The sequence below is a fragment of the Anser brachyrhynchus genome (genome assembly GCF_964034855.1).
Source record: "Anser brachyrhynchus genome assembly, chromosome: 2".
Lineage (NCBI taxonomy): Eukaryota > Metazoa > Chordata > Aves > Anseriformes > Anatidae > Anser > Anser brachyrhynchus.
The window spans coordinates 131,229,668-131,243,877 of NC_137695.1; positions in this window are offsets into that span (position 1 = coordinate 131,229,668).

Genomic DNA, 14,210 nt, shown 5'->3' on the forward strand with positions numbered 1-14,210 from the left:
TGGTCTTTTACACAAGTCTACAGCAAGGCCTGGAATTTGCACAGCTGGATGCAATGATCAGTTGGAAGTGCTCTGTCACCATGCCACAGATTTATTCCTGTACTGATGGCTACAGCAACTGTTATATGCTGTCATATTGTCTGGCATCAGTGAAGCCAAAAAATAACCTTGAGTGTAGCATGGGCCTCAGTAACTCATGGCCAGGTCTGCAGATGATGCAAATACTGAAATTGAGACTTAGCACGGCTGTTACAGAGTGTCTCTAGAGCAGCCCAACATACATGAGATAAGTTCTGGTGCTAGTGAACATCACCTCCAGTAGCACCAGACCTCTTCTGACAGGTTACTGGGATTTGCTGCCAGCCCATGCAGAGCCCAAGCCCCAGCGAGGCTGGGAACCTGCACGCTCTGCTGTGAAGGAGAGCAAGCTCTTGTATTTCTCTCCGTTTGCCTGGAGGGGGGGGAAGCCTGCAAATGAAAACGTCAACCTGCTTCTCCATTTGAACGTACTACAAGGAGGAAAAAAAAAAAGTAAAGAAAAAAAAAAGCTGAAATGGAAAACAGTAGAGCCTCCCACACTGGTCGGCCTCAGCTACTAAGGGGGGAGGGAATGGGGGGATAGAAGCAGGCATCTGGTGTTCCCAGTTGTCATCTGAGCTGTGAATATAAAAACCTGTGAAGCTCAAAGGCGGTGAGCCCCGCACAGCTCCGGGGACAAAGACCAGCTCAGCCCCCCACCTGCAGGCCAGCTCGGTTATTTGTGTCCTTATCTAGGCGAGAAGGTGACACCCCTTTATGCCCCTCTCCCCCTCATTTGGCTGTCACAACCTCAGAGCTTTGAAGCCCCCTGCCCACCCAGGAGGTGAAGCAGTCCAGCTTATAAATCCCCTTCACAAATCCCCTCGCCATGACTCTCGGAGAGGATCGTGGTGCCTGCACGTTGCCAGAGGTCCTGGGGGCTCTGAACACCTCGAGGGAGCAGTCTCACGTCGGTCCTGCCTCACAGCAAGGCCAGGCCCGATCACAGGGCCTCACCCGGAGGTGGAGGACAAAGTGCTGGCGTGCAGGCGGTGCTCCAGTGCGGCTCTGCACCGACTGCTGTGGCTGTACACACATGAGCAGCCTGGAAATGGCATCTCCTGTCATTCTGGGCAGGCATCGCAGGTACCGACACCTCCGCCAGTGCTGGCCACGGAGCCTCCACGCATCAGAGGCAGCGCAAGCGTTCCTCAGGGCTCAGCACACCTTGCCATAGGAGCCCTGCTGCTGGGGTGTCTCACACTGTCACGCTGAGCTCTGTGCGGCTGAAGCCAGACGAGTACGAGGCAGAGGGGTGTGTGGCCATGCAGCAGTTTTATTTCGAGCTGTGGGAGAAAGGGGAGGGATGCGGCCATGAGAGATGTGGCGGACAGAGCTGGTGGCACCTTGTCACAGTTAGCGCCCGCGCCCAGCTGCTGCCTCTGCAGAAGCAGCCAGGACCTTTCCCTTTCGGTACTGAAAGCTGCAGGAAAAGGATCTTGCCTCTCTTCAGTGTCCTAATGGCCACCTCCCAGACTGGGATAACTGGGACCACAGACTTCTGTGTGGTGGCAGCTGTTGGCTCACAGGAGGAAGGGACAGGCAGGAGCTCACCTCATTTTTTTGTTGCCTCCTTCCCTTATTCCTCCAGGGCAAGAACAAAGCCGATACGTGCCTGTGGGGAGGGATGGAGTTACCAAATTGCAAGACAAAAAGTTACACTTGAAAACTGCTGCAGTGGTTACAGCATGTATTATGAACATAAACACACACACATATATCTGTTTCTTCATCTGTTTAATCCTGTTTAGGAGACCACAGCTCCCGACATACGGGAGGAAAGCAGGAACAAGCAGCACATTAAGGAAGGGATCCCGCGTTGTGTCAGCCGCAGCACGTACACCCAGACTCCGTACAGTGGGCACAGAGTCACACTGTCCTGCCATCAGTATCTCTTGTACATTTAAAGCACAATTGCCATCATATTCTGATGAGCTTTAAAGCAGATGCTGTTAGTGTAGGTGCTCACCACCAAAAGCACTTTTTTCAGATAAAAAGCATGTCATGCATGAGCTAACGTGAAGTTTCAGCCATTCAAATATCTCTTGGTGTTTAAAACAACAAAGCGATTCTTTATAGATTTACCAGACCATGGTTAAAATAAACGGTAGTGGCCACACTCAATAAATTCCCATTTCATGTCCCATTTTTAAACAAAAAGAACCAGAAGCTGTTGGTGCAGGATCAATCCACGGTCTTGACTGAATAAAATTATATGGGCTGTATAAAATAAACCGCTCACGTGCAGCTCAGGTGCGTGTAACTTCAGCCATGTGCTCCATCACCCGGGAGCTGCCATCCGTGGAGATGTCAGCCATCAGGCGGCAGTTCTGGCATCCCTCCTGGCTGTCCCATGTGCGCAAAGTGTCTCCACTGGCTGGTTTTCGCTTCAGAAGGACGTAGGGGGAAGGCAACAGCTGTGGCATTGTCCGGGTCTGTCACCTCTGCCTCCACAGCTGCCCTGTCGGTCTCCTCGCGGCTCCCTGGCCTTCACCAGCACAGGGACGCGCGGCTCTGTGGGGTATTCCCATCAGCTGCCCCTGCCTGTTTACGGTGAATGAGTGCGCTGACATCTCTGCTTGGTCGCTCCTCCGACACTCGAGGCTGAGCGGGATCGTGCACTGGCAAAGCAGCAAATGTGTTAGAGGGCAAGGAGTGGCACCCTCTGCCAGCGGGAGGAAGGCAAGGTACCTCAGCAGGCTGCAGAGCAGCTGCTCTGTTTGGCACTGGATAACTTGGGATAAGTCCTCAGGAACTGTGGTACCACACAGAAGATTCAAGGGGACTGAGAACCTGGATAAATCAGGCTTACATTAAGCAGGTTTATCTCCAAACACAAGCAAAACAAGCACTTGCAGGGAGCCAGGGACTGCAGCTACCCACCTTGCCAGCCTCAGACAGCCAGGTGTCCTTGGCAGATGTAGCTTGACTCCTTACCAAAAACAAGAGTAACAAAACTTGGTGTCATGTACAATGCTGAAATCCTCATCTGACTCCTAGAATTAATTATTTCCTCTCCTGTCACCAAAGACTGACAAAAATTACATGCTCAGCACATGCAGGTGGGTAGCTCTCAGTGTAGTTAACCGAAGAGTAGAAAATAAAACCAAACCCAACAAACATATTATGGGCAAGGAAAAAAAAAAGTATAAGCTTAATAGGAAAATGTCATGGATAAATGGATTGAACAGCAATAGATTTAGAGTTTAACTCCAGACATGCTATGAAGTCTTCTCTGAAAAGCCTGCTTCAGTTCAAAGCAGAAGCATGTGGGTTGTTCCTCTACCCTCCCCAGGGCAGATAAGCAATCAAAACAAACGCATTTATCTGAGGGATCTGCTAATCCTCTGCATAAACAGCATTTCACCATGCAAGTTATAGTGGGCTTAGTGTTCCTTGAGCATTGAGAAGCTTAACGCTGCACTGCAGTCATTATCCTGTGAGCACCACCACAAAATCCAAGCCCTGTTTGCACGTCCTAAGGTTACCCAGGGCAGGACATGGGGACAAGGGCCATGTGCTCTCCGTGTTTCAGTCCACCAAAATCCCTGCTGCGTGGCCACGAGAAAAGCCAGTACGTGGAAGGAGGCTGGCACGGGCTTTGAGGGAGACAAAGGATGTGTATTCACTTTCCCTTATCTTAGCGAGCATATTCATGAGGACGTCTTTCTCCCAAATCCAAGGAGTTTGATAGCTTTTTCTTTCAGTGTTCTAATAACAAAAGCTGTGGGCAGAAAGCGCTGAATTATGGCACAGCACGAGCCCCTGCCCTTGGGGGCTCAGGGCTAGAGGCAGGGAGGCAGAGCTTTACTGGGGCAAGGCGAGCAGAACCGTCTCGGAAATGCTGCCAAACCTGAAAGATGAGGGGATCCCAGCAGAGCATACCCTGCAGCCCCGAGCAGCCCCGTGTGCTGGCTGAGGATGTTGAAAGGTGAACAGAGAGGGTCACCCTTCTGGGAAGTGAAGGCACCTCCCCTCGGCAGCCTTTGCAAGGGATTTCTGCCACCCTGCCACCTTGCCATGGTGCCCATGGGCATGGCCTTGCCCCTCGCAGCTACAGACCTTCCTGGCCCTGGCCCTTTCCTTCCCTACAGGTGCACGGAGCCAGCCTGGAGGCATGGCTTAGCCGGGGAGGTAAAGGTCTCTCGCTGGATCTGGGGCCTCCCAGACACAGGCGGGTTTTATCTGGGAGTGCACCTCTCCACACTGACCCTGACCACGTCAGTCCATTTTGAACTTTGCCTCAGCTTTTGCAAGTGAGCTGCAAAGGGCTGGAAGGAAAAGGAGAATCTCCAGAACATGGAAGTGCCCCGCCGTGTGCTCCCCCGAACGCAGGGCTTTAATTCCGAAAGAGGAACCAGGCAGGACTGGTAGGGAAGCTGAGGGAGAGGAAAAAATAAAAGCGTGTTTCCCTATCTGCCACACTGGAAGACAGCAAAGCCACTGCGTAGGGCGTTACCCAGACACAAGGAGCTGAAATCTGGTTGTCACCTGTGGCAAAACGAATCCACAGTCAGACGGGTCACCTGCTTATGGACGTGCCTCCAGCAGTGTTCAATATGGACATGGACAGACAAGGACAGGACAGACGGAGCCTTAGCCAAAACCATGGTGTATCTCGAGTACGGCCTAGAAATTGCAAAATAACCATAACCTCTGCGAGGAACAATGCTCCAGAGAAACCTCTGAACCAGGAAAGGGAAAAGGAAGGGCTGAGAGGCTGGGGGAGCTGATCTCCTGAGCTCCTCTCGAGACACACGAGGTGCGTGTGGTGCTGTGAGAGGCTGAGTCAGCGCTAAGCAGCCCGCGGGTAAAGCTCTGCCGGAGGGAGGCTGCGCCCAGGTGGGCCCCGGCCATCACAGGCGGGGGAGGGCGTTATCACCCAGACCTCAGCAGGGAGTGGGTCTTTCTCAGAATGAAAAAGAAGGCTTGGCTTTGATCCTATGGTCTGGACTAATCTATCTCTGTCAGGAGCTGCTTCTATTTATCGCTGCCCTCTGAAATGCCGTTATCCCAATCACAGCGAGTTAGGTGCCGTTCTTTTAAATACGTGTGCATAAAGGCAAATTGATTTTCCGAAAGCAGGGAGCTGATGCCAAGCCTGGGAAAAGATGTAATCAGAAGCTTTTCAGATACCATGCACTGGGCATTCATTAAGCAGATTTCATTTATAGCTACCAAAGGTAATTGGGGATAAAAGGTATCCTTATTCCCATTTGATAACTGAGGTAACTGAGGCACAGAAAAAATGAAGTGACTTGTTCAGGGCTATATAAAAGTCTTGGCTGTGGCTAGGAACAGATACATTACTGGCTCCTAGCCCCAAGCTTTTTTAGTATCTTTGCTACATTTTCCTCTCAAAAAATCAGCCTCCATTGAAGACCAGCAAATTCTGTGAGAACAACATCAGAAAGGTTTCTGCAAGCAGCAACCTACCGAATCCTGCTTTTCCTGCAGCTTTGCATCCTGAGAGCCAAGCTTCTCACCCCCGACAGACTCCCACGACACCAGCACCCTTCCCCCCAGCTCCCTCCCACATCTGCTTGTCTCCCCCAGCCCAGCCGCAGCCCCTGGGCAGCCCTGGCGTTGCCTGAGCATTGCCGCAGCATCCCCGTGCTCACCACCCAAAGCCCCCGCGATGCCGGGCTCTTCAGCAGAGCAGGCTAAAACACCGTAACCAGAGCACTCATCGCTACCTACCGCCGTGGAAAGCGCTGCAAATTTTCCTGTTCAGCAAGCCGCTCAGTGGGGCATTTTGGAAATAGTGTAGTTTTCTAATGCCAGTCCTGTTTATCTCCCACAAAAGCAAGACAGACAATGAACTCCGTTACAGTGCTGCTTCGTGGATGTCCCCCAGCAGTGTGCCGGCTCCCGGTGCATGTGTCACCACAGGAAGGCAACAAAACCACGACTACCCTTGGCCACAGGCTGGTGGCCACGCAGTCAGGCATGATCTTATCTCAGCACAGACCTTGGGGCATGCCCCGGCTGCTCCGAGGTTCCCATCCCATGTTTGTAGGAGTGGCACTAGTGTAAAGTGCACTAATGACCAGGGATTCAATAGAAGTCATTAAAAGGTGGTTAATTATACAGTTGTTTTCACGGCTCTTCACGCATTGTCTTGTTTACTGGCTGAGGCAGTGATATTGATAGGAAAGATATAAAAGGGGAAAAGTGGCCCAGAGTTATCAGCCTGCCCTTCTGTTTGCCTCACACCAGCAGATTTTGCCTCACCCTGGATGTGACCACAGTCCAGCAGAACACACAACCTCTTTACATTACATTTATTACTGTTGTCTATACCTGCTAAAGGGTTGACCAGATGATCTTTAAGGTCCCTTTCAACCCAAACCTTTCTACGACTCCATGAATCTATTACTGCATGTACTCTGATTACATTTTTTTCTTCATATGCTCTGTGTGGTTAAAGAAGTACCTTAGTCTGCCTCTGCAGGCAGAAGATTATCAAAAAAACAGGACGTTTAAACCAGGTAGCACGGACTGAGTGAGAAGCCTCAGAGTCCTTCTCATGGCATCAGCACAGCCATCCTTCTTAAGGTCTTGCCGTCTACATCAAACTGAAAATAGCACACTGTCTAGTCTAGTCCAATGGCAGAGACTGTGATGGCACTTCAGGTACGTTTTCTGAAAAATACTGAAATTCCTTCCATTGGAAAAGATCCACTTTTCCTTCTTTTGCACACTCCAGCAGTGACAGTAAATGCAATAGCTAGGGACTGCCAAAAGCTTGTAAAACTTGAAAACTGAGAACTGCAACCTGCCACCTTGGAAGCTGGGAATAGTGGAGTGTACCTTTGTGTACGTAGAGGTCAGCCACAGAATGACAATGAGGTACATCTGTGAAACAACAATGGAAATGGACAAACATGATCACAGGATGCACCTGTTAGGGTATTCCCAGGAGAAAAAAGGGGCACGAATACCATACTGCAAGATTTTGCTTAGGCAACCTCTGAAATCTTGATAGTGACTCCTTTCACCTGCACACACAGAGTATGATTTTAAACTAGGACACATGAAGAGAGGAGTGACCGTAACTCTTCAGGCATGGTAGTAGAAACTCTAGCTTCAAGCAAAATAAACCCTTAAATCATAATGTGAAGAGCCAGGCCATGTGAGATCACTTCTCCTGCTCTTTATCATCTACTGCTTTTCCTCATTTTCTCATTTGTTGTTCCACTGTCATCTCTTGTCCTCTCCCTTCCCCTCAGACCTCCCCACTGAGTGCTCTCCCCTCCAGCAAATGCTCCTCATCTTCACCTCCTACTCTCACCATGTCTCTCCCACTCTCAGGCCTTGTTCTCAGCTGGACACCCAAATGGTGAAGAGACCTTCATCGTGCAAGGGGACCAGCATGGCAATGAGACTCGGAGAACAGAAAGTTGAGGAGAGGCCTCTACTTTGGGCTGAGTGTGACTCCTGGTGTACGGCAGCGTTGCACGGCCTGATGGTGCTGCTCGTGCCATTGCCCAGCTGTAAGGCAGAGACTCGACAAAGGGTATCAGCTTCTCATGTGGAGGAGAAAACTTTCTGCATGACCGCGTGATGGGGCTGCCTGTGACTCAGGGGTTAGATCCAATGACCCAGGTGGACCCTTCGAGTTACTTGTTTCTTCATTACCTCTCACACATCCTCAACATCCCCAGATTTGCAATCTAGGACTTTACCACGGGAAAAACAAAGCCTTCAGTTTAAGAAGCTCTGCCTCCAGTTATTTAGTTATTAAGAACAAAACAAAACAACAACAGCAAAACAGTTTTGCTGTTGGGCATAGTTTGTTGTTTTCTTTAATGTGTAGGTATTTCTCAGATCCTTCTGACAAACTTGATAGCAATCAGCTCATTATTCATCTCGTGCTTTAAAGATCATTACTAACCTCTAGAATTATTCCTGCCAGCAGAGCAGAAATCCAAGCCCCAATATTATGTAGTCATCCTAAATTGTATTACCATAGCTGGGAAGGGGAAAGTAGTTTGTACCAGACCTCATTTTAAGGTGGACTTCAATAACAGCTCAAAGTTGAAGGTATTATAGCATTTGAAGATATTATAGACCCGTGGAGAACTACACTGTGGCTGAATGCAGTAAAGCTCGCCTTACAGGAGGCAGCTTCAACACCTTGACCCAACGTAGCAGGTTCAAGTGATCACAATAGATTCAACAGGAGCCATTAGCTGTGATCTGTTTCAAGGGTAATCTCATATATGCCTTTGAAAGACATTTCAGATAGAATCAGGTTCATTACATGACTCCCCCTTTGTGTTCTTTGGGTCACTTGTGGTTGTTAGTCATCCGTATCTCTGTCTTAGCCAGGTGCTTTCCATTTAATGCAAAGATAATGCTGGACGGTGTGTCTTCTGCACAACGGCGACAGTAAAGCCCCCGCGACGTCCTACCAGCCGGGCTGCCTTACTTAAATCACCGTCCGGCCAGGTAACCACTCACACGTCCCAAGCAGATGAGCGGTTGCATCTGCCTGGAAAGAGGAAGAAAACCCTTACAGGTCGTTCTCTGCTGCTGGCAAAACCACATTCACTGTAACAGACTATCACAGCACAGCATTTATTAGTGGGTAACTGTCGCGTTACCTGAGAACGCCCAGAATTACCCATGAAATTCCCCAGGAACCTCAGGTGCACCTTAGAGTGGCTTGTTAGTGGCTTATCCTGCTATACAGCCCACTGCCCTTCACCTTCTTCATGTCAGAAACAGATGAACCTAATGTTTTTCTACTACAAAAAAATAAAAAGTTTGTACTAGAAGAAGAAGAAAAATGCTTAGAATTACATCTCTAATTGCTGTTTTATCTTACTAGCGTTTCATTTTTTTTTTCATAAAATATTTACCAGATGCGGCTTCCTTCTTGAAGATTGCTTTTTCACATTTCCTCTTTAGAAACCTAAAGTGTGATTTAAGCCACAGTTTGTGGGCAAATATTTGTTTCCAGTTCCTTTTCTTTCATAAATACCGATGTTTTGTAATCCAGTTTGCTTCTTAACAAAAGGAAGCAAATAACTAGATGCAAGAGCCCCCAGGTGATTTAAAATGCATTTCTTTGTGACTTTTTATTATTATTATTCCTCCCTTTTATGTATCTTCCTAAGTATTTAACGAAAAAAGGAGTTAGGTGGTTATTTGCATAGCATTTGCTTAGTTTTTCAGTTCTCACCATCCACCTGAGACAATGTAGATAAAGCATTACCAACAAGCCAAACAGATCCGCTTTTGGCTTAGGCAGCTTAAGCTCTTCCAAACTGAGTAGATGCATCATTTTTGCTAAAGCATCTTCTGAACAGACGTGGTTCTACTCACTGGTGGGTAGGTGAGTTCTTTGTGAGTATTAGCGAGTGTGGAGAGAGAACACAGCTGTACAGAAATTAATTACTTTTGCTCATTCACTGGACAAAAACTCAACTGGATAATGATTTACAGCTGATGAATCTTTAAGCCATTTGTTGCTACTTACTGGATTACTAGACATCTTGCTTCACAGAAAGGGGAAAAAATTCAGAAATGTAGGCTCGCAATGAAATTCACAGTAGGCATTGCCCTAAGCTTGTGCCAGCGTAAGAAAAATGTCAAGGGCGAAATGAACATTAAAGCTGTTCCACTCACTGGAGACCAAGTCCCTCGTTAATGAGTTACAACCATAAAGCACTTCTAAGCTGTACTGCCCTATTTCACTTCCTCCTCCCCGGCACTGCTCTGCACTGGCCACGTGTACCTCCTGGAAATGGGGGCAGGCGATGGAGATATCTAAATGAAATGAAACAGGCTCCCTTTGCAGAAGAGAGTGAGTAATACCAACCAGCAAGAAAGAGTGTCCATTCGTACCTTTTTCATTTTATTTCCTCTTGATTTTATTTGCTGATGACACCAGTACCGGTAGCATTGCTATTTCCTTAATGAAGATGGAAGTTTGTTTCGTTCTGGTGTATTTGGAAAGTTTTAGCACTAGCTACCATTAAAAAAGAGATGGTTAAAAAGAACATTAAAGGCTGCAAAGCCAAATACTTACAAAAATTAGCCCAGACCATAATGATTAAAATGAGAGAGCGCATTTACACAAGGGTCTAGTTGTTAGTCACACAGGAACTTACTGTTTGAGTGGAATTCTTGCCTAACTGGGAATGGGATGGTGAGGAACAGTCCATGAGTATTTAGTCTACCTATACTTTCCAATCCCCCTTCTCCTACCCACGACACACTACTGAAGCCTTGATCCGAAGGCACAATTATTAATTTCTTCCCAGGCTGTCTTGCAGAAGTGCCATCTTATTATCCAAGCACCAAACAAATTAATTTATTTTTTCACAGTGCCTCTCTGGGAAGAAGAGAATTGCTGAGAATTTCTCACTTCACATCTGACAGCTGAAACATAATTAGCAATGCCCACAATATTTTCATAAATCAAGCAGCCAGATCTCAAGCAGGCAGTCTGGAAGGGAGAAAAACCAACAGTAGCAACTTCTGAAAAGTCTGATTTTAGCAGCTTGTGCAAGATTTCTGTGAGCCAAGGACAGAGCAGAGTTCTGCACTGCAACATCTGTTTCCTTGCTGTGCCTCTTTCAGCTCCTTCAACTAATAGAGCCAGGTCCAACAGCTTCCTACACTCAATGAACCTGACCTATCTCCAAAACAGGTCCATGATGTCCATCACTTCAGCTGGGATCTCAGGAAAATTCCAAGTAACCATATATTTAAGCTCCTGAGCTAAAAAGAGAGCAGGAGATTGACTTCCCTTGTGTATAGTGGCCCATTGGCAATAGACCTCAGCATTTCCCTGGATCTCACTAGCCAAAATTCGAGGTTGGCTTTTCCAGTTTCAGCTCCACAGAAGCCTTCCTGACCGGTCAGGAGATGCCAGGGCTTGCTCCCCAGTGACACCAACCAGTTGAAATGGGCAAGTAAGGATGATCTCAGGCCAGTTCAGAACGTACCCCAGGTCGTGACCATAATTATCCCCTTAGAATAAACAACAAAGCATACAAAGTGGGAGATGAAAAAAGATGACTTTGCGGTTCGGTGTTTCCTGCTGCACAGATGTATTTAAGGTAGTGTAAGTTCCCTCACCCTCGTGATGTGACCAGTAACACCTTCCTCTATATTGCTTTCTCACTTACTCACTGATTCATCTCAGCATTTTTAATTGTTGGTTTTAACAGCAGAAAATGTTGAGAAATGAGAGAAATGAGAAACCTTGTCTCACGTAAGGGTCACCCCTTAACAACGAAGCAGTCTCTAGTTCTATTAATACCCACCTTACTTAAGCAAAATATTAAGAAACTGAAAAAAGCAAAACCTTCTGACGCAGAAGGAAGTGAGAAGCTCGTGTACGCTAGACTTCTCCCAGACAGGTTTACATCCCTCACCTCCATAAAGCGGAAAAGTCTTAAGAAGTGGGGCATAACCAATGAAGTAACCTCTGGGGCAAATCACACTGAAATTATTCATTAATTGTTGCATTTCTTCACTGCGTAGACTTAAAAAAAAAAAAAAAAAAACATGCCTGACTTGTTATGTTGTGTTTGACTGTGGTGAGGGAAAGCCTCAGCATGGTGTTTTGCTGGTGCTGTGCATCCAGCTGGCGGTGGGCCAGTGAAGGAGCGGTGCTGAGCCCCAGCCCTCATCCACAGCCCTCCGAGCTCCAAGCAAGAGCTCGTCCAGGGAGCAGGGAGCCGGCTGTGCTGCCCTCACTGCCTGCGTGGGCAGGGAGGAAGCCAGGAATGCTGCGGCGCGGCTTGGGGACAGAAGATGGGGAGATAGCAGGGGCCACCAGCGGGCGTGTGGGATGAGGGAGCTTCCTATTCCTCCTCCTTGGGCCCTGGGCAAGGACAGCCCAACCTATAAACAGCCATGGGGGCTGTCTGGAGAGAAAAAGCTCCTTGCCCTCTGATGGGAGAGGTGGTGTTTGGGGAGAAAAAGATGTTTGAGTTTTGCCTGAAGCCACAGCTATTTTTAATATAGCTGCTGGACTGTTTTCCAGTCATAAGGTGGAGCGGGTCTTAAAGCATGACAAACTGTCACTGGTTAGCACGGCACACTCACTGCAGGGGATGTTGCATTTCATGCCTCAGTTTACACTGATCTCATTCGTAAAGTGATCAAAGAGAGCTATGAAGAAAAAGAAAAAAAAAAATCCCAACCTTCAGCCCTCCTAAAATGTCTTCTGTTTACCTTTTTTGCTGCTTTTTAAAGTAAACCTTGAGTGAACAATGAATTTCTGCAACTCCACTGGGCTTTAGTTTTTCCTCATGCCAAAGATTTAATGGAAAAATGACTCTAAGAGGGGAGGGGCCATGGTGTCCAAGGGAAATATACATCCACTGCAACTCCCCCTCATTTCCCCTTAGGAAATGCATTCTGCCAGGAGATGCCAAAGGTAAACTGTACCATATGCCTGACACCACATCCACCTGGCTGACATACTAGGCTCAAAACAGATGAGAAAGCACATAAGGAAGCACACACATACACAGGCAGAAAATGCCGTTAGGAACAACCTAACCGGTTAGGGGTATCTCTGTGCATTGGCTACATTTACATTTCAGATGAATGTGCAACCGCAGTCACATACAAGCTCAGGGACCACAGGCAGGTTGTGTTACATACAGAAATCCTACACAGTGCCGATGCTTAGGAGATGCTTCAGGGAGTCAGTTCCCGTGGTGGTATCGCACACACCACAGGAAGCCGTCTCAGATCCACAGGAGGCAGGAAACCTTCAGCCTGTCCTCCTGCAGCTCATGCCCTGGTGGGACAGTCTAGTTATTATTAAAAATGCAAACATAAAGTTGGCTGCTGTGTCTGGCAGATTGGGTGTTTAAAGCCCTTGACAGTGGAAGGTCAGCAGTAGGTAGAATGGCTACAGATCTGGTTACGGACTTGCTGTAAGACCCAGACACAATTTGCTGGAAAGCTCGAAGCAGATATATTCAGCCTTTCTCAAGGCTGAGCTTAGAAGCCAGATGAAAAGGCAGATTCAGACATTTCACTGCTCCATCTCGGTGTGTGGCCCACAGGACTTGGACTCAAACCTCTGGTCTGAAAGGGGGTCCTGTTGCCTGGCTGTGTGTAACTGATGTATGCACACTAGCACATACAGCCAGCCATAGCACGGAGACTGTAAATACCATGGATATTATGAGCCAGGACACAGACACTTGCTGTTCCCAAGACCTCCAAACCTCCTGCAGTAGCCCTGGGTTTCTCTGTACCTGTGATAATATGTGAGAAGGAGAAATTTTACAGAAACAGTACAGCAACGTGCTTTGTTAACCTGTATGACTAAGGCTGTGATGTTTGTCTTACATTTTCTACTCAAGATAAGAGCTTTCCTCCACCAACTGCTTTTCTTTAGTTCTGTGTGGACTGGTTTGCCTGTAAGAAGCAATATATAAACAGAAGTTATCATTTCTCAAAATATTTTCCTTCTATCTTATTTGCAGTCAGTGTTTATCCCTTTTAAACAACTTTTACATCCATTTGCAAACGTGCATATACATATTTGTATGTAAACATACACATAAGAATGCACACATACAAATACACAAATTCCCTACAGAAATTAACAATTCACAAATTCACTAAATGGTAAATGCTAGTTCTTTAATACTCTTACATATACTGTACAGTATACTATTTATTACAGTAGAGCTGAGGAGTTCAATTAATTACTGTTGGTACAGTAATTTTTATTTTCTTAGATTACATTTTCAAGCTTCTCCTCTTCGCAATGTCTGATTAGTTTTAAAATTCCAATAAATGTCCAAAGTGCAGTGGGAACTTTGCATAGTTCTTCCTTTACTCTTTGCAGACATTTTAAAGGAATAAAATCACTTTGAAATGCTCAAAATATTTTAGGTTCTGATTGTTATTTATTGCTCTCCTCCTTTTTTCCTTGCTCAAGACCAGTGTCATTTCTGATTGCCTTCCATAAAAAGTAAACCTGTAAGAACTGACACTTGAGGGGAAAAAGAAAAAAATGACCTGTGAAGATTTTGCATATTTCCTCTATGAATTCATTCCTGTGAAGTCATTTACTGAGTATTTCTGCGTCATCGATTCTTGAGAAATTTTTGATAATATTACAATCTGATAATCTGAGAGGT